This window comes from Trachemys scripta, chromosome 4 (genome assembly GCF_013100865.1).
Source record: "Trachemys scripta elegans isolate TJP31775 chromosome 4, CAS_Tse_1.0, whole genome shotgun sequence".
NCBI lineage: Eukaryota > Metazoa > Chordata > Testudines > Emydidae > Trachemys > Trachemys scripta.
Window position 1 is genome coordinate 100,023,434 of NC_048301.1, and position 21,427 is coordinate 100,044,860.

At 39.8% G+C, this 21,427-nt stretch overlaps 1 protein-coding gene across 15 annotated transcripts in view; it reads left to right on the forward strand.

The window, feature by feature from the left end:
- The window catches only part of SOX6 (SRY-box transcription factor 6), a 455,173-nt gene that overhangs the window by 141,608 nt on the left and 292,138 nt on the right, over nt 1-21,427 (forward strand). The window lies entirely within an intron of this gene.

Genomic DNA, 21,427 nt, shown 5'->3' on the forward strand with positions numbered 1-21,427 from the left:
GAAATATCTTAGAAATTCATGATTGGATTGTGGTTAAGAACAAGAAGTGATTGCAAAATCTAAACAAGCTCTAGTGTGATATATACTAAAGAATCCTGCATAATTGCCAGCAAAAAGATTATATAATTTCTCTTTAGGTGAGGAAAGTTCTGGGTTGTTAGAAGTCCTATGTGATTCTGAATATAATGTTTCTGCTTACAGACTGTATGGCTTTATGGAAATGTATATGTTGCAGACAGCTCTTTACCAGTCCTGATGTTTTCTTGGCCCCAGTGTTCATGTAGTATTGATGCATGTATTTGTTGTAAACAATTTTGAATTCATTCATGTTAATTTATAAACATTTGTGGGGTTACAAAGTGTGTGAGCAGGATGGAAGGAGGTAAGCATATGGAAAATGTTTAGATCATTTGAAAATAATCTCTATGTAATTTCACCTAAGACTGATTTTTTTCTGTGTGTAGTGGAAATTTACAATTTCCTATGTCCTTGTTGTGTGGACTGTATGCTCTTGAAATTACTTGCTAGACATAGGTGAATGAACTCATCTTTTCAACATAGTCTGCAGTTTACAGTTTATTATCTCAGAGTTGCATAAAATGGTTGGAGTAATGGTCTAGCAGTTCTGAAATTCAGGGAAAGTCTGTATATTTAATGATATTGTCTCACATCATTAAATGGTGCGCTCTTAATTACATAAATGGATTTAACATAATCTTTAAAATATTTTGGTTTTGTTAATAAAAGTGTGTTAAATAACTATATTTTGCTATGTTAATGTCTGTGTTGGTGGAAAAGAATTTACCATCACAAGCTGTTTAGCTTGTTTCCATAGAATAGGCTGAAGGCTATACCAAAGGGACTGTTGAAATAGGAGAATCAAAATGCAGTTAAAAACACAAACTAACCCAAATCTGAGCGCACACACCAGCTGAGGATTTAGTTATTATACATGCTAATATTTCATGAGTCATACAAAGGGGAAGGGAAGAGAAGCTCATCATCAGCACCAGGTTGGATGCTCCTTCTAGTTTCTCTTTGAATTTTGAGAATTAGATTATGATAAGGCCCCAGGCAAAGGAGAATTGAAGAGAAGAGAAGAGCAGAGCAGAAAGGACAGTTGGGACAGTGGGAAAGAGAGGCTGAATTTGTTTGGCGAGACACATTGTTTATGGCTATGTGTCTTTGGCCTACCCAGGCAAGGAGACAGTTAACAGAAGATGGTCAGATTTTTTGTTTAAAAGGGGGATTCATCTCATTAGCATCAATTAAGATCCCCAGCTCTTGCTGCTGCTAATAATGGAAGTCATCAGTCCAACAAATGACTGCAGTCAAAGTACACTGAACAATCAGACTTAGTAAGAGAAACAAACAAAACAATCCCAAGAAGTTATCTTAGTGCTCTAAGAGTGTTATTAGGCCACAAAGAGGTCACCGTGCCTAAGTTTGAGCACCATGATCTTGTTAAGATATAAAGAGCGTGTTAAGGGCACAGATGAGAACAATTACTATATAGGGATGATATATACATGTAGGAATGATATACCTATAGAAAGGCTGGAAACACTGAGAAAAACACCGAGGGGAAAAAAAGAAACAGATTCAGAGGAGATAGAACTGAAGTTTTCCAGAAATTAAAGGAGATAGCGAGGGTCAAATCAGATAAGCTCTTTGAACTATTTCTCAAAAGGAGGGTCTCATTCAGGACTGGAAAAGCTAGATTTATAAACAAGGAAATAGCAGGCAAAATAAAAGTTTAGTCAAAATGTCAAGGGAACAAATTTGTGGAATGCCCTAGTTTGGGTATCAACAGAAGCTGTAACTGTTTATAAAAAACAAAACAAGGTACACACTTAACTGGAAGGAATAAAGTCTAGTATTTATGGAATTTTATAGTATATTAACTGACTAAATGGATTCCAAAGTCTGTTTTCAGGCTCTAATTTCTTATTTTCTTATAGATATGTATTACTGAAGTCTGGTATTGTACTGGCTAAACTGGTAGAGTTGGCAAGCTTGATATCAGTAATCTATTTAACACCTATTATAAATTTCAGCTTATTGGCTGAAACTTAATGAACCAAAACACTAGCTGTATCTTTTAATAAGCCAGAACTGAAGAGAAAGGGGTGAGAACTTAAAAACAAACAAACAACTCCCCCCCCCAGCCCCAAACCAGTATAAATTAACTGTAACTCAAATAAAAACAGTATGCTTAAATAAAGGATGTAAAGTGGAAACCAGAAACATCAAGCAGAGAACCCAATTTAATGCCCATTTTAAAGACTTTTATCAAACTTGTAGAGAACGCATAGTATAACCACCTGAAAGCATGTTCTAACCAGTGACTTGATCACAGCCCCACAGTTGATGTGATCTTCCCTGTTATGCCAATTTAAGCTTCCTAGTTGTTTACAGAACAACTTTGACAAAAGTCTGGAGCAGGCTGATAAGAATGGTCCCCTGACTTAGTGGAGCTAACTTGACTGAAATCGAGCCAGAATTTTGGCCGGAGGATTTTTATGGAAGATACAATCATTCCATTTCCTCTCTTGGTAAAAGTGAATTTGTAGATTCCTGACTGTTTCAGAATGGGTAAGTAGCTGAGTTTGAAAAGTACAGCAGATACTTGCTCAGGGTGTTCTCTACAAGTCTTGGACCAAGGGCCCAGGTGGACATTATTATAAGATTTCAATGTTGAGTATCCCACTTCAACGTTTTAGTTGTGGCATGTGGTAAAAGCATCCAGCCTAAAGCTGTATGGGTGGGACAGTGAGGTGGGAGAGTCGATGATGTGGAACATGGATGTATATATTGTTTCTCTCTGCACTCTGTGAATACATAGGAGAGACTTAGCCTGCAGGGGTTATCTACAGAGAGAAAACAAGGAGGTGTCTTGAGAATTTGGTTGGATTTCAGTTTTTTAAATGGCTGAGGGAAACATTGAATCTTGCCCTTAAGTTCTTTGGAACATACCTTCTCAGTGATGGCATATGAGTGGAGGGAGAGAATGTTTCAGTTCATCAAGAGCTCAGTGAGGTTGTGTGGATAGGCTAAAGTGTTTTACAAGATTCAGTGTAAAGCTGCATAGTTCAAGAGTTCATATTCTAGTTACAATGTCCAAGGTCAGTGATTCACACAATGAGGGGAAACTCTTACATATACAAGTAGATAAATATTGTTCAGCAGGTGCTCAGTGATGTTTCAAGCCCTTGTATTACCATAAGATCTTGAAGAACTATCTCCACATTTGTATCAAGTCCCTTTAGAACATCAGCAGCTTAGAGAGGTCATGGCTGATACCGATCTAAAGAATTTCAATGTTGTGTAACAAGTGAAAGGATAATACAGTGCATCCCTCTGCAAATGTGGGTTGGCACATGTGTACCTCTTCAGAGTCCAAAAGTGGAGGGTACAGACCAGTATGTGGGGGTGTTCATTCTCTCTCTCTCTCTCTCTCTCTCTCTCTCAGCAAAAGAGAGAATCATACTTTTCAGGGTCATATGGGACAATTACAATCAGCTAGTCTCACCTCCTACTGCATCAAGTCTAATAACTTGTGGGCTTTCACTTCGGCGAGAGTTTCTCAGTGTTCAACATTTCTGAAAATAAGGCCACTTATTTAGATGTCTAAATATGGACTTAAGAGTCTAACTTTAAGTGTCCATTTAAGAAAAAAAACTTGGTATGTGTTTCCTCCAATACTGTAGAAAGAAAAGCTTTTAGGATGTTTGATTGGCAGCTAGAACAATTGTTTTTACTGCGATATGGAAAAAGATTTTATTTTAAATTGTTGCAAAGAGTGAGCCATCATGAAAAACTAAACGGATCAGGTGCTGTCACAGGAAACTATTTTCATTAGTTTTTCTCATAAGGACTATTAGAAGGCTGCATGCGTTCTTCATTATACCCAGCATATCCTTTAATAAAAGGCCTACCTTCTGAAACATTGCTCTTGTTCCTTGAAGGAATTGTACTTTCAGTGGCTAAGTCATGGAGCAATCAGATATGCATAATTTTTGACTGTCACTATGCAGTTCTGTGGTACTAAAGCATGATGTTGCATAACATCCACAGAATGGTAAAATTAAGAAAAAATCTCTTCTGTTGTTGTCTGAACAGAATGATCATGCAGTCTATAGCGTATGGGTGTTGTTGTATTTTTCATAGTCTCTGGAGAAGAATCTGGTGGTGCCTACTGTAATCTTTCTTCAAAAGGAACTAGGAATTAGTGTTTGCATAACTATTACATTATTGTGACATCTTCAGACAAAAAAGATTATCTTTAGGTTAGAAATACCTGCTCTAACACCACTCATGTAGGCATTTAGGAGCCCACCTGCACAGTCCCATTGATGAGTCTTCTATACCAAATTGTGGTCCTGTGTAATAGGAGCACAATGGGTGTTTGAGATTGGATGAAGAGCTGCCAATGGACCTGTGACAGGGTAGATTTCCCCAGCCACATTAGAGGGAAGGGAAACTGAGGCTGCTGAAGAGCATGGGCTGCAACAGCAGTTTTTGAATGGTTGTGCTAGTTCTTTATGACCTGGGGGTAGGATTGCATTTCTGGCTCCATATTTACCTCTGGGCCATAGACACACACATATGTGCTGCCTGCCACTGTTGAGTGAAAGATATCTACTTAAACCTTGGTGAGAAATGCTACAAGCAAGTTATAGCTATTGCCTGTAACCATTATTTCAAAAAGGAGCTTTTCCTTGTGACCACACTTAGTTCCAAACATAGAACTATTCCCACTTAGAAAAGTCTTGTTCTTCTTTCCTACTTACTTAAATATATATGTGTGTATAATATGTGTGTGTGTGTGTGTGTATATATAGATAATATATAATAATTTTTAAATGAGAGTGCATCACAATTTTCATCTGAAAAATTTGGGCTAAATATAAGTTGCTCATGGGTAGCTCTATCTTTATTGAATTAGGCTCTTAGCATTTGTTGCTGTAATTGAAATGGCATCTCAATGTTCATGCTGAATCTATCTTATTTATGACTTTTCAACGGCCCATACATTTTTCTATGTAAAGTGGTTTTATAGAAAGTTGCTGATTGTTTTTGTTTTTTCTTCTCCCTTTTCTCATCAGTTATAGTCCACTTAAGGCTATCATCACATTACAGCTACCACAGTTTTGAGGCAGCCTGAAGTAGCTATTGGTGACCCCATGACAGCTGTCTGCTAAGCCTGATTACTGATCTACAGTAAAAACAACAAGGAGTCCTTGTGGCACCTTAGAGACTAACACATTTATTTGGGCATAAGCTTTTGTGGGATATAACCCACTTCATCAGATGCATGGAGTGGAAAATACAGTAGGCAGATATAAATATACAGCACATGAAAAGATGGGAGTTGCCTTACCAAGTGTGTGGGGGGGTCAGTGCTAATGAGGCCAATTCAATTAGGGTGGATGTAGCCCCTTCGCAACAGTTGACAAGAAGGAGTGAATATCTACAGTGTTATTTAATATAAAGGTCAAATAAAACCCTAAAGGGGAGAAACATTGTTTTGTTTCATTTTAAATTCTGCTTAGGAAGGGAGCCACTGTTTTATAAGTAACCAATAATAAGCCTCCTTCATTTGTCAGGATTCAGATCTAGGTATTTAGTATAGTCTTGCATAGATTTCCTATATTAAAACAAGTGCTGAGTCTTGGACTTGATGCAGAAGTCAACAAAATAATTAATAGTAACAATAATAATTAATAACACTGTTGTACAATCATAATGAACAATAATAGCAATTCATGGATTCAGGGAGGATATACTTTTGAGGCCAGATTCTGCTCTGTGTTCCACTGAAATAAATCCCTGGACGTTATTGACTATTTCTTTGCTATACACCAGTATAACTCTGAGCTGTATGCCTCAGTGTAACTGTGAGCAATGTCTGGAACTTAGTGGTGATCTCTAACTCACAAGCAAGTGAGTGGGAATGAGGACAAGTGCCTTTTTAATCAGAAAATTAATTAATTTTCAATTAATTGTCAATGACAATCTGCCTTTTGTGGAGGTTCGTAAAACTTAATTTTAGCCATGTCAGTAAAAAATAAAAAGGTTTTGGGGAACTAATTAGAAAAGAATTTTGGTGCCAGAAAATTATTTCTTGAGCCTTCTCCTGAATGATGTCTGAACTATGATGCCGTTGACCTTTTAAGGATGCAACCAAAATACCTTAATTGGCAAATTATCACACTTTTTAATGTACTGGCCCCAAGGATATGTGACTGTTAGAAACAAAACTACCTACGCATTTCCATAGGCATATGAACATACACAGACAGAGGGATATTATACTCTCTCGCATTTTTGTAAGATTTTTATCTGCACCAATTAAACATAACTTCTCCTCCTTACTGTAGTTCTACTTTATCAGTAGTGGTATCCTCATTTAACTCATGCAAATGAAGATTGCACCACCAGCAGTGTAGCAATTGTTTGTTTATTTTTAGATTTTTTTTTAAAATGTGCCCATATCTCTCGGCATATCATCATAAATTATTAAAACTATACAAAATTCATTGACTAATGTCAGCCAAATCTAGAGAGACTCAACCCCATAATAAGCTATTGGCAGAAATATTAATATTTATTTTTATTAAAATCAGTTATATAACTCTCTAAATTTACATGGCATTTTATATTGAGTATATAGACATAGACTAGGGCAGGATTCCTGCTTTGGAGAATTTGTAAGTTAAGGTCCTGATCGTGCAAAGAGATCTGTGTGGGTACAAAATCTACCCACACACAATATTTTGCAGGATCAGGATATAGGAGATTTAAACACCTTCTCCTGAAAAAGCCTGTATAGATACATAGTCAATGGGAGTTTTGCCACTGAGTTACATTGAGCCAAGATTTCACCTATGAACTTTACAGACTGGGTTTCTGACAGAACAATCATGGAAAGGCCTTTTTAGACTCAAGGGCCCACTACTCCTCTGAAGTTGCCCTGCCAATAGGCCTCAGATGTTCATATCTAAGGACTGAATGCAGGGCCAGCTCTAGGCACCAGCAAACCAAGCTCGTGCTTGGGGCGGCACATTTTCAAAGGCGGCATTCTGGCCATCTTTTGTTGTTGTCATTGTTGTTGTTGCTTCCAGCGGCAAAAGCCTGGAGCCGGCCCTGGCAGCAGCAGCGCGCCATGCGCTGGGGCCTCTGTGATTCGTGTCGGGGAGCAGCGTCTGCACCTTGTGGCTGGACCAGGCAGGCTCCGAGTGGGGGACACTCGGGCTGGGGGCCGCCCCCGGGGCGCATGGAGCCACCTGCAGGTGCCGCAGGGTGACCGCCCCCCAGCGCTGCAGCTGGGGCTGGGCGAAGTGGCCCAGGGACTGCGGCAGGGCAGCCAGAAGCAGCAGCGGGGCCATAGAGGGCAGGGCGCTGCCGTGCGGGGCCTGGGGCGGCAGGGGGTGCGAGTGGGGGAGGACACTGGTGGGGGAGAGAGAGCCAGGGCCTGGGTGGGGGGCAGCCAAAAATTTTTTTGCTCGGGGCAGCAAAAAACCTAGAGCTGGCCCTGACTGAATGGCAGTAGATCAGCTGATCACAACTCTTGTGATGATGCATGTGTATATACGTATACATTTATAATATGAGCATACACCGTGACACCCAGGTTCGTTTAAAGAAGTGTTGGCATATAATGTAATGTATGTAATGCAGCCTGATTATGAATGCCTCAGATGCCGCTATCATTAATGGCAACTGAAACCGCCACTCCTGGTTAGTGGCAATTTAGTGTTTTCCCTCCACAGGATTTAGTGTCTTCCTTCTATAGGATGTCTGTCTATCTTTCCATCTATTAGGAGTTCCTCTGTATGTATGTCTATATAGGGGTGTGTGTATACAACTATAATTATGTACATCTACTGCACATTTATTTGTATATGCATGTAGATGTCCTGGCTAGCTAGCAGATTGATACAAGGTTACAAGATTTCAGGACAGTCCTGTTGTATATAACCAAAGAGTGTATCTGTGATGTATAATAATAATACCTAGCTCTTATACAGAGCTTTTGATGAGTAGATCATCAATGAAGAACGTCAATGTCATTATCCCTATTTTACAGACAGAAAAAATGAGGCACAGAGCTGGAAGGTGACTTGCCCAAGGTCACCCAGCAGGGCAGAGCTAGAATAGAACCCAACTATCCTGAGCCCCAGTCAGTGCTCTATCTGGTAGGCCACACTTAACCTTCAAAACTGATAATAGACTAGTCTGTTGTTTCAGTTAATATGATTAGAATTAGTTTATAAAAACATTAGCTAAGTTTTGATTTGAATGCCTAGTCTGTCTTTGGTTGTTTTAGCAATTTTTACTTCAACTGTAAAATTTAAGAGATGAAGTCTGGCAGAGCAGTGGCCAATTGGCTATCCAAAGGTTGGAATGCCTTACCTTGCACCTATTGTGTTTCTGATTTTATACCGATAAGAAATTGGACATTGTACACATCAGTTTATTACCTAAAATATACATAATTGCTTTTAGAGATTAGAGCAATTGTACTGATGTTCTTTGTTAAGTTTATTTTTACCAGGTTTTCAAGGCGAAATGCATTGTAAACCACTCCTTTGGCAACATTTATAGCAGTAACATATACATTATCTCCTTACTAGACAGTAAGAGCTGGTGCCTTTTCAAATTGCCTTTTGGCCTGTCACATGCTTAATCTTGTTTGTTTGGGTTCCATTTTCTTTTTGGACACCATTATCTTTTAACCTGCTTTTCATTTTGAGGACTTTCTGTACAATCATCCAGTGACCAAACCTACCCAATTCGCTTATGAGCTCTAAATTAAACTATATTTATGTTAACGAGTATTTCCATTGTCTAGATGCCTATGAATGTTTCCTTGGTAAATAAGAAACCTGAGCTTAAGAGTGATCCTTGTGATATTAATCCTACTTGCCTGTCAAATGTCTTGAATTAGCAGTAAAGTCTGTCACTCAGGATAATAAAGTATGTACATTTTACAGCTTGAACATGTATAAGGACCTTTTCCTTCACACCATTGAGGTCAATGGGAGCTTTGCCATCAGTTTGAATGGGCCCAGGATCAAGTTCAAAGCTGTTTCTTTTTGGTCTGTTTTTAAAAGATCCCCTTTTGCTCAGATATGCTTGTTCTCATATTATATCTGTCCTGTTTCCTTTATAACGGAAACCCATTAAAATATTGGTCCACAGATCCACAGTCACATATAGTAATACATCTGAACTTCTGTCTGATTTTAGCCCCTTGACACATTAGCAAATTTTACACACTTGTTTAAAAGAAAAGTGTTGGATTGAAAATCATTTATTTTAAAAAAAGTCATTATCTGTGATACTAATAATAATACGTCAGATGAGTGTTGACAAATGCAAGGTACATTGCATAAATGTATTTAGGATAGAATAATTTGAACTACTTACATATCCTGCTTGGTTCTAAATCAGGGGTGGGCAAACATTTTGGCCCGAGGGCCACATCGGGGAATAGAAATTGCATGGCGGGCCATGAATGCTCACAAAATGAGGGGTGGGGTGCGAGAGGGGGGTGTGGGCTCTGGGGTGGGGCTAGGGATGAGGAGTTTGGGGTGCTCTGGGCTGGGACCGAGGGATTCGGAGGGCGGGAGGGGGATCAGGGCTGGGACAGGGGTGCGGGAAGGGATGCAGGTTCCAGCTGGGGGTGTGGGCTCTTGGGTGGAGCTGGGGATGAGAGGTTTGGGGTGCAGGAGAGTGGTCCCAGCTGGGATCGAGGACTTTGGAGAGCGGGAGGGGGATCAGGGCTGGGGCATGGGGTTGGGGCATGGGGAGAGGCTCGGAGTGCAGGCTCCGAGTGGTGCTTACCTCAAGTGGCTCCTGGAAGCAGTGGCATGTCCCTTCTCTGGCTCCTACGCGGAAGCGTGGCCAGGTGGCTCTGCACGTTGACCCATCCACAGGCACCGCCCCTGCAGCTCCCATTGGAGCACATAGGAGCCAGAGTGGGACCATGCCGCAGCTTCTGGGAGCCACGTGGTGCAGCTCCGACTCAGTGCCCCGGCCGGAGCGGGGCCGAGATACATGGTGCGGCTCTCGGGCTGGCTTAAAACGGTTTGCGGGCTGGATCCAGCCTGTGGGCCGTAGTCAGGGGCGGATCTATGTATTTTGCCGCCCCAAGCATGGCAGTCAGGCGGCTTTTGGCAGCGCGCCTGCGGGAGGTCTGCTGGTCCCACGCCTTCAGCATACCCGCCACCGAATTGCCGCCGAAGCTGCGGGACTTGTGGACCTCCTGCAGGCATGCCGCCAAAGGCAGCCTGACTGCCGCCCCCACAGCGACTGGCAGGCTGCCCCCTGCGGCTTGCCGCCCCAGGCACACGCTTGGTGCGCTGGTACCTGGAGCTGCCCCTGGCCATAGTTTGCCCACCCCTGTTCTAAATTCATTTTAAACACTTAGGTATCACTATGGGCATCTCTATAAAATCTGCTCAGCAGGCAATTCTGGTTTAAAATGTGAACAGCATGTTATAAGCTATAAAGAATGGGTTATAAAATAATACTCAAAATGTGATGATGCCATTATACAAATCAGTGGGACTCATTCACCTGAAATAGCGTCTCCAGTTCCCACCAACCCATCTCAAAAAGATATATCATAAATTTAAAGATACATCAGAGACAGGTGATGAATTTGATTAGTTGGCGTGAAAATACTTCCATATTAAGAGAAACTAAAAATATTGTGACTCCTCAGTTTAGAGAAAAGCCATAACAGAGGTTTACAAAATAATGAGTGATATAGGAAAGACAAATCAGACACTCCTCTTGATATTTTTTTTCATAATATAAGAGCAAAGGGACATTTAATGTAATTGAAAATTAAAACTGATGAGGAAAGGATTGAGACAGTTATATTGGTAATGAAAACATCTACCATCTAGGATGGGTTTTTTGGGGTTTTTTTGAGACGAGGGGGTATAAACCCTCATACGTCAGGCCATAAACTAGCCATTAACTGAATGTGGCAAAGAATGCTGTAGTTGGTCCCAGGACATGAGACAAAGTGGATGAGGTAATATCTTTTATTGGACCAACTTCTGCTGATGAAAAGACAAGCTTTTGTAGCTACCCAGAACTATTCTTCAGGTCTGGAAAAGGTCATCAGAGTGTTAGGAAGAAATTAAATGATGGGGTCTAAATTAGCAGTTACATCTCAAGAAAGAGATCCTGGAGTCATTGTGGATAGTTCTCTGAAAACCTCAACTCAATGTACAGTGGCAGTCAAAAAAGGTAACAGAATGTTGGGAAACATTAAGAAAGGGATAGATAATAAGACAGAAAGGATCATATTGCTTCTATATAAATTCATGGTACACCCACATCTTGAATACTGCAGATGTGGTCCCCCCCATATCAGAAAAGATATATTGGAATATAAAGGACAGCAAAATAATTGGGGGAATGGAACAACTTCCATATGAGGAGAGATTAATAAGACTGGGACTTTTCAGCTTGGGAAAGAGACAACTAAGGGTGGACATAAAATCATGACTAGTGGGGAGAAAGTAAATAAGGAAGTATTATTTACTCTTTCTCATAACTCAAGAACTAGGGCTTACCAAATGAAATTAATAGGTAGCTAGATTTAAAACAAACAAAAACAAGTATTTCTTCATACAACACAGTCAACCTGTGGAACTCTTTGCCAGAGGATATGAATATTGTGAAGGCCAAGACTCTGACAAGGTTCAAAAAGGAACTGGATAAGTTCATGGAGGATAGGTTCATCAATGGCTATTAGCCAGGATGGGCAGGGAATAAAAAACCATGCTCTGAAGTGTTCCTAGCCTCTGTTTGACGGAAGCTGGGCATGGATGACAAGGGATGAATCACTTGATGATTACTGGTTCTGTTCATTCCCTCTGAAGCATCTGGCATTGGCCACTGTAGGAAGACAGGATACTGGGCTAGATGGACCATTGGTCTGACCCAATATGGCCGTTCCACATTCTAACTTATTTATTCAATTACTGTCCATTTAGGTATTTGTTACATCTTCCTCTGAAACCTCTGGTACTAGCACCTCCTGGAGACAGGTTACTGAACTAGATGGATACTGGTCTAGTCCAGTGAAGCAATTTCTTGTAAAACAGAAAGCATTTTAAAAATGGAATTCACTTTTTGCTATTTTTGCTGTTCATTTTCTTTGTCTTTATCTTAGCTTAGATGGAAATAAATGAGACATTTTAAAATTGCTTTTAGTTGTTAGTTTCCAGTCTGTTTCATTATATTTCTCATGCACTAGCACAACTGTGTAATGTGTAGCTTGCAACCAATGCAGAGAAATGTTTAAACCCAAACAAATAGTTTTCATTGAAATGCAGAATAAAACTGATAACTCTTAGCAGTAACATTAGGTTTTGTGTAAATACCTTAGGTTGTTATAACCTTTACTTGTGTCTAAAGTTCTTCCACAAGTACTCGCATGAGTAGTCCCAGGGGCTACTCATTTTGTATATGCTTACAAAGTTGGGCAAGGATTACATTATTTAGCCTCTAATTTGTTATAGTACCTATATGTTGGGTAGACTACCCAACACTGTCTTTTATTGTGAAAAATGTCATTCCCTCATGCTAGCTAGTTAAGCTGAATATTTTGATACATCCAAGTTTTCATACTTATTTTGTGCTGTCTTGCATATTCAAAGACTGAGACTTAAACAAGGAAATAAATTGATATTACATTTTTGAGCAGATGGACTTGAAGCAGCTAATAAAGAGTTTTAAGTACTCTCTCATCATCTTTTTTTATCTCTGTATTCATTTTTCATTCTTTGTCTCTGCTTATCCCCTTCTTACTACTATAAACAAGCAATACAACAGAGGATGTGGCTTAATTTTGGAATTGCAGGTATTATTAATGCTATATTTTAAAAAGTGAAATCCTGTCTTGCCAGGAACAGTTTACTCAGTAACACTGCTATTATTACTTATTTTGTACATAAGATAATATACAGTTCTCTGCAAACTGTTTAAGAAAGCATTAGGCACTCTTAGGAGAGTTTTGTTTGCCTTTAAGTGGGTTTGTCATTGTCAAAAAGTGGTCTGTCATAAAGACTGAAGTCTTATTTACTCACAGAACAGGTGAAGTACATGTTGCAGCACAGCTAACTTTCCCACCCTTACCCAACAATATGCATCAACCCTTCTTTGGATGATGGGATAGGTCAGTCTCTGGGTTGAAATGGTCATTAGTTTCTTTGCTGTGATTAGTAAAAGTTTGCCCCTTGTTATGTGGAACTGGTTTGATTAACTCAGTTTGCATGGACCGCTGAACTGCCATGCAGCGGTGATAACTTGTCTTCAATACTAACCTGGGGACATTTTGAACCAGTGAGCTGGAGATCAAAAGGCTTTTGCATTCCAGTCCAGTTCCCTGCCACGCCCTATTCCTTCCCAGTAATTTTTTTTTCAAATCAAACCTCTATATCCTTAATAATTCAGGCAGGAAACCTGTTAGAGGATTATGGACCTGCTATTGATATTTTTGTAGACATTGATGCATGCTCATAGCATCAACTGGTCATTGTTGTCTCTTTGAATTATAGTACCTGTTTAGTGCTATATTTATGCAGTCTAAGGTCCTGATCCTGTAATCTAATCCATCAGGGAGTGGTGCCTTACAGCATGAGGACTCTTGCTGAAGTCAGTGGGACTCCACACAGGCACTAAGGTCAACCCATGTAGATCAGATTGCAGGCTTGGGCATATGGTTTCCAGAGTTTAAAAATAATGTTAGATGGAGACTTTTTTGCATTAGTTTATCAGATAATAGCTTCTATTATAGTGCCAATTCTTTCTTTACACTCTGATAACAGGCACAATATAATTATTCGACCTTTGTTATTCCATTGCTATTGTCTGTAGATTGGTGCACGTTCCATAATCTATGAAATGTACATCTGCTGCTGCTGCATTCCTTCAAAAAAAGAAAAGAAAAATAAAAAAGGAGTAAAGAAAAGAAAGGCACAGAGAAGAAAAAAACCCTATACACTTAATGTTAAATTGGAGGGTGATCTAGAGATAGAAGAGGAATCTCTTTTTTGCTTTTCAAATATTTGCCTGGCCTTCAGAAGGTATTTGCCTTCTCTGTTTACGTTGGATTTATTTTTTAGGCCTACATGCAGTGAGAAAATGATACAGTAATGAATAATGGGCAATAGAGGGAAAATACACTCAGCTTTCACAGTTAGCTTATATTTTCTACTTTAGTTTTTTTAAAAAGTCTTGTCTAGTTTTAAATAGAAACTTCTCAGTGTTGTAAAAGGTTATAAATGCTACAGCATCAGATGAAGTGGAGGACAAGAAGATTTACAGGCTGGCAGATTTTAACAAGAACTGGTTAAGTGCCCTTTCCCACTGTGGTCTTTGGGACCATATGTTATCCCTGTGTGGGGAAGAACAATGTAAGGGCTACAAAAGTCAGTGTGTTGCCACTCGTGGAATCTCTTTCTGATGTTACTGACAGACAGGTTAGGCTTGCCTCTGCAAATCCATGCAAATCTTGGTAAACTCAGAGGGGAAGAACATCTGGGTGGAAGCACAGGCCTGCCTCATGGCAGCTTCAGCTGTCTCCTCCACTATGGCCTTATGACTTCCTTGGAACCCATGTTACCATGTGATCGCTGTTGGTGTTTTCATGGAAACATCTCCTTAGGGGTGCTGTCATTCACTGACTGGAGTAATATTTCAGAAGTGACTTCCAAGTGGGTTTCCAACAGGATATATGCCAAGGCCCAAAACATCCTGTGGCAAACAGTTATTTCTCAGTGTTATCTCCTCTACTACTGAGATTTGGCTCCTTTGTGTGTCACACTTTGCCAACCCTATCATGGAGTTTTTTGTCATAATGGATGAATGTGTCATTTGTTGCGTTCTTTGTAGAATTCTAAATATGTCCCAAACCTGCTCTTTGTAATGATGTGTCTCTTTATACAACTCCTGGGAAGAGAAATTCAACAAAATGGTTTGAGAGATTTAGGTATTTTGACAAACATGCTTCAAGAATATATAAAAAATTATTCTCACCACATGTATGTCATAAAGCTCTTCATATGTTAGCGTATGTGAAATTACAGTCCGTTAATAATGTGTCAGCTCCCCACTATGTGCTTTGTAGGATGCTTAATGGGTGTTGCATGATTTATTTGCTGGATTTTGCAGGATTTCTGTAGCATGTCAGGTGCTTTGCTGATTGCTTGTTGAAGCCCAGAGCATGAGCTCCCGACATTTGAACAAGTTTGCAACATTTTATTATTTGTAACTCTAAAGTTGTTTGAAAATTTCAGAATCTTAAAACCAAACAGAGAACGCCCTTTCTAAATTTCCCCCAAAATTAAAGCAGTTCTTAGCAGGACAACTATTTTTCAATAATTGAGACTATTAAAATAGTTATTATAGCAGCTAACTAATAGCTTCATACTGAAATTGGCATGTCTAAATCCTTAACACCCATTCCCCTCTTGCAATGGGAAGAGAGGGTCGCAAAAGAGGAAGACCTTGGCTCACAAAGACCTCAAAGTTTTCCCCCTATCCCATAACATCCATCAACAAAATTCCAGGCCTTTTACTTCTGGGAACTGGCCCTTGTTTTGCTGATGAACGAACGATCCCTACTAAGTTCTACTACTAATTATTAAGCCCGACTCCTGTTTAGCCAAGCTGTGCCTCCAGTGGGGAAGACAAAATACCCATCAGGCCTCTGCCAGTTTAGCCCCAATAGACAGAAAAAAAATTCTTCCTTATCCCCGGAGAAGTGATTTGTCCGATCTGCAGCAACTGCAAAAAACACAGCTCTTACCCTACTGGCGGGGGAAAAGTTATGGGGCAAGAAGCTCTCAAGGAGCTAGACTGGAGTTTAAATTAATGAAAGTGCAGAGTGAGGGGCCAGTCCGCTCCCTTCCTCCACAACTGGTCAGTGGGTGGATAGAGTCTCCAGAAGAGGCAGGGTCACCGCTGTGTCAAGCTTCCCAGCTCCTACCAGTTGAGCTGTGTCATTGGCATTTTCTTCTTTGCTTTATTGATGATTTATTATTGATGATGGATATTGGAGGTGCTGTGGAGCACTTCTGTTCTTGTGTCCACGACCCCCTGAGCGGACAGACTTGGGGATTCAGTTGTTTTGTCAAAAACGTACAGAGATTTCAGTTTCCAGAAAGCATTGCATCCCTGAACGTAATTGATAGGTAGAGATTAAAATTCTTATATTCCCAAGATAAAAAGCCAATTGAGCAGTCCATAGATCTTTTTGCTGCTCATCAGTGTCGCCATATTTTATCAAGTTGGCAGCAGTTTAAATAATATGAGAACACCACTGTACACCACCTAGAGAAACTAAGAGCAGTGCAGGCTATGCCAGTTAGTGGATTTAAGGTGTTAAGAAACTAAAAGCAGTTTTGAGAATGGGAAGTTGTATAAATTGAATAAGATTTAATTGAATTAACAAATAGAGATTCTGGATGTATCTACACTTAATAGAGGCACTGATGCCATTCTTTATATATAGTTTAGTTAAATATATATTGTGTGTACTCTATATGTCATGTTATATGTTTCTTGAGTGAAGTATATTTTTATAATTCCCGGATTTCAGACTTAAACCTGTGAATGCAAGAAAATTTCAATGAATCTATGCAATAAAAATTGTATAATGTACAGATTCTGGGGGCACCCTTGTGAATTACAAGATTCATCCAACTGCTGGATTGGTAGGGAAAGCTGCTTTGGAAACAAGAGCAACTACAGGGCAGAGCTGCCTGGGCTGTGAAGAACTAGCTGTGCAAAGTCCATGTGGAGTTAGTTAGAGCAGAGCTGAGTATAAAGGTATTTTCAGCATAGGTTAGAGTTTTGGAAGAAGGGGGTAAGAAGGCAGGCATCCAGAAGTTTTGAGGAGGAGAGCTATTACAAGTGTGTTCAGGGCATATATGTGGGTCTTTGATTCATATTTCATAAGCGATAGAAAAAAATAGGCACATTGTGAATTTCAAGCTATGATTCCATGTCTGGTGTCTGGTGATGTCATACACCATGAGAGCGAAGCTCAAGAATTTTGTGTCAACTCCAGAACTACTTGATGGAATTATAGCTCTATATTCCTCTTTTCTTTGTGTGTATATGTATATACATTTATGTATAGTAGGAAAGTGAAACAACCTCTGTAGTTAACATTACATAAGTATTTCCATTCTAAACCCCTGTTTTTCCATCACTTACAACTTTCTAAAACTTTAGGCTGAAATTTACCAGGCTTATTCTCTGACAAAGTGATCTTTATTTGATATTATTTTTTTTGGAAATGTTTGATCATTGTAGGTGATATCCTATAGTGAATACGATCCTGTATGTTTCTTGCATGTGTAATGAAATGCTGATTTTTTTCTCTCTCTCGTGTTTATGCTTGTTGTGTATGCCTCTAGCTACGCCATCCTCTGTTGTGCACCCATCTGTTCTCATGGGCAAGATGGGTCTGTATGTCTTCAAGGAACTGAATACTTCAAGGAACATTCCATGCTGCAGGAAGTAGTGTTTGCAGGGCTACTGTCAGTTGGGGAACAGCCAGGAATTTTGCCCAAGTCTCAGAATGTTCAGGTGGCCTGGGCAGCCCTGACATGAGGCTTTTTAAAATCAGTGTGATTGAATGGATATAACTGAGGTAAAAATGGGGTGGCCTGATATTGAATAGATAGATTTCTAACCTATAAAGAAAGAGCCTGCCTCTGAAAGGTTAGAACATGTGAAATGTTAAACTTGGATTTCTTGTTCTTTCAGCACACTCATGACAAATACAGAAGAAAAGTTCTCAGAATTATTCAGAGAGAGAAATGTGGCACAGATACCACCCATCTTCAATCTTCTGATTGGCTTCAAATATTAAGTGTTCTTATACGTGTCATATGACATGAACTGAGTAAATGCGTGTATGAACAGACTGTGCATGGGGTGCTCAACTGTGTGGTCCCTGCACTGGCGTGCAAGGAACCATTCCCCTTTCCCTCCATGTCCCTAATTAAGTGGCTTGACAGTCATATTGGGAAGCTCCAGGCATTGCACCTTGATGATGCCACTACTAGCTATTTGAAAGCGGGTGCAGTGAGGATGGATCTTTGGCTCTCTGCCCCACCCTTAAAAGACCTGCAGCCAAAAGGGTATCGGAGCTGCTGCTGCAGCATGTACATCTCAAGAGTTCTAGGGAGAATTATGACTAGATTAGGCACAATTCCTCCTGGGGGTTCCTACTATAGTAAGGTCTCTCTGCATCCCCTTTACCAGAGGCTGTCTCTTAAAAGTCTTAAAACACATTCAAGAAAATGGGGCCAGGATTTCACCTATAATTTGGCCCTAAAGGCTTAGTTTAGCAAAAGATACATATGGCTTTAGCATTCTGGAAATCATTTCCCCTCAAACCACTGTAAATGTTGCCTATTGTTAAAAAGTGCATATTTTATTTAAACTCTATATCTTTTGGCATCCATACCATCTTATTGTTAATTATTGTTTTTGCTCCTCACCATGCAAAATGGGAGAGGGGACATTTAATCTTCAGTATGCTGCATTTTAGTTCCATCCTTGTTTTCACATTTCTTTACATTATGGATGGTTAAATCAAGGATAAAGGCCTTACTGAAAATATGTTCTGTATCTTTTTTTTTCTTGCTAGAGAAAAATATACCTTTGAGGTTATAGATCGGAATTATACAAATTTTAATCTATACAGTAAAAATACTGAGGTTTTCTATACGTTATCTGAAGCTAGAAATATGCCCAATTACTCAGCAGTGTATCATAAAAGAGATGCATACTATGTTCGTCTGTCAGTACCTTAAGTCATCACTCTAAAGGCTTTTTTAAAATTATCTTTTTTACTGAAACCAAGAAACAAAACAAAGACAAAAAAAGCAAAAATGACATCAATTAGATGTCAACATGACATCAAACGGCATAATATATCATAAAAATAAATGTATGATCTGGTGACTCAATGATTTCCGTCCATATGGCATTTACAGAGATGTAAAGAAAAGGCAAACAGCTACACCTTTTCATGGAAGAAAATATAGGATATGAAATTGGAAATAGTGATAGTAGTGAGAGACTCCCAGCTGAGATTACCTGGCTACTCAGAACATGTTTAGGAGGAGGTATAGTGCCAAAAGGCTGTGTATATGTTTGTTGAATATAGGTTGTTGTAAACTGAGCACTATGCAGGTTATACATTTTTATAAAAGTGGTGTTAGGGAAAGAGATATTTGATGTGCTGGCAAAGGTTCCAAATGTGTGGCTATCTGGTACAGCTGCACATGTGCTAGTGAAAAATGTAATTGGAGAACAAAATTAAAAATCTTTGGGAATAAATAGAGTTTTCTGTTGCAACTCCTAAAAATAATTGACTCCAAGTCTATTTATATGTAAGATGAGAGACATATGAAAAGTGGTAAGTACATAGAAAACACTGAGAATCAGTTAAGCCTCTAAAACAGTAATCTGTGATTTCCATTCGTTATAGTAAAGGGCACCAGAACTTTATAGTAAAGGGGGAGAGGTGAGACTGTGGGGGTGGGAGCTGGAAAAAGAGAACTCAGAAGGATCCCTAAATGAGCACAGTCTGTGTTATTTGAATTTATTGTTCATTTTCAGTGAAGTGATAACTGCAACAGCTCAGCCTGAACCGGCTGGCTCAACACTTCCTTTTCTAAGGAACTTGGATGTATTTCACAGTTTACATCTGGACAACAGGGCACAAGAAAAAACAAAGTGTTGAGAATATATTGCACGTTCTTTTTGCATTACTTAGGGGCTTAGTCTGCCTCTATATGCATGGGTATAAATCCCATTCCAGTCACCATCTAAGAACAGAATTGGCCTTCTAGTTTATTTTCTGATAGTCCGGTTCTTGTCCCCAATTTTTTTATCCGTTGGTGTTCCAATAATCCTCTGTGGGATTTCTGTTGTTCCCATCTGAAGCTGCATATCTATCTAGTGGCACCTGCAAGCTCTTGCAGTTAAGTCTATTACAAGTTTATCTGCAAGCTGAAGTCCCCAAAGAAAGATAAGTAACGTGCAGCTTTGAATGGTTTGGTAGGAAGATCTTTGATTTCAAGGCCATAGAGTAGCACTTGAAGAAGTGATTCCTACCAGTTGCTTTGCCTGGGATGAAGAGTGTGCAGATAGTAAATGAAAAATCTTACCTTTATACCAAAATGTCCTATCTTTTTTCCTACTTGTAACCAAAATGATCCTTTCCTTATCCTAAAATGTTTACTTGGGATGCAAATTGTTTTGTCACTTAAACAGGTTTTAGACTTCATTGCTTGTTCAAGTTGTATTCAATGGCCAAAGTTGAAAACCTCAGGGACAGTCCCTGAGGGACTCCTGCCACACTAGGAGGTGAGTGTGTGTGTGCACACAGGATGTAAAGAGTAATAAACTACCATCTTGTTCCTTCCCGAGAGGCAAGTGACATCAGTCTCTCTGCATTTGCTAGATCAAATCCTGGAACTGGGAGTCAGCCTGCTGGTTTCTTTGGAGTTATTGAGCCATGGGAATGGTACTTTTCTTAGGGAGAGGAGATAAGTAATGAACTCATTATCCTATTATTATGATCAACTCTAGTTTCAAAGAGACAATTCAGGAGGTACCATTCATTTGCGTGGCCACATCTCCTCAAAACTTCTCAGCAGCTGCTTGGGTTGTCTTCCTAAATATGCAGTTGGCTGTTGTGAATGGTTGAGGAAGACAGAAGCTGAGCCTAGGTGGTAGTTTGAGGAGGAGTCTAGTGCGAGGCTTGTAGGCAGAAGATCTCAAGGGTATGCAGCAATACATGGAAGCCTGAAAGAAAACTCCAGAATGGTGGTGTGAGTGTACGCATGTATATTTGTGTGTCTGAAACCAGAGAACTTTGAGGGCTATGTGGAACAGTTCCTGAAATTTACCACTAAAAAAAAGTGATCAGACTGCTAACCCCTGAGCGTCCATTCCTTCTTTCTGGACCTCTGCCTGCCCTGGGAATCATCACACATTTCATCCTGACCAAAGTTCTGAGAAGTCTCACTGTGTACCCTCACTCCCCCACTGTAATACCTTCTTAGCCCCACATCCTTTTCAGCTGAGGAGGATTCTTCTCATTCCTTTGCAGCGTGAAGTTGCTACACTGTGTCCTTACTGCAACACGGATTGAGAGACTGGGAGTGGAAACTAAATTAAGCTTTTCATTTATTCATTCATTCATTCTGGGTGGCAATGAGAACATTTCCAGTCGGCTGCCAACTGTCCCACATCCCGTAACTGTGATACAACAGATCATCTTATACTTATCAATGGCAATTACACATTTGTTTGCAATTTTGTCCCACCTTATGTTCATTATTAAGTTCAAAGATTGTGCTTTTAA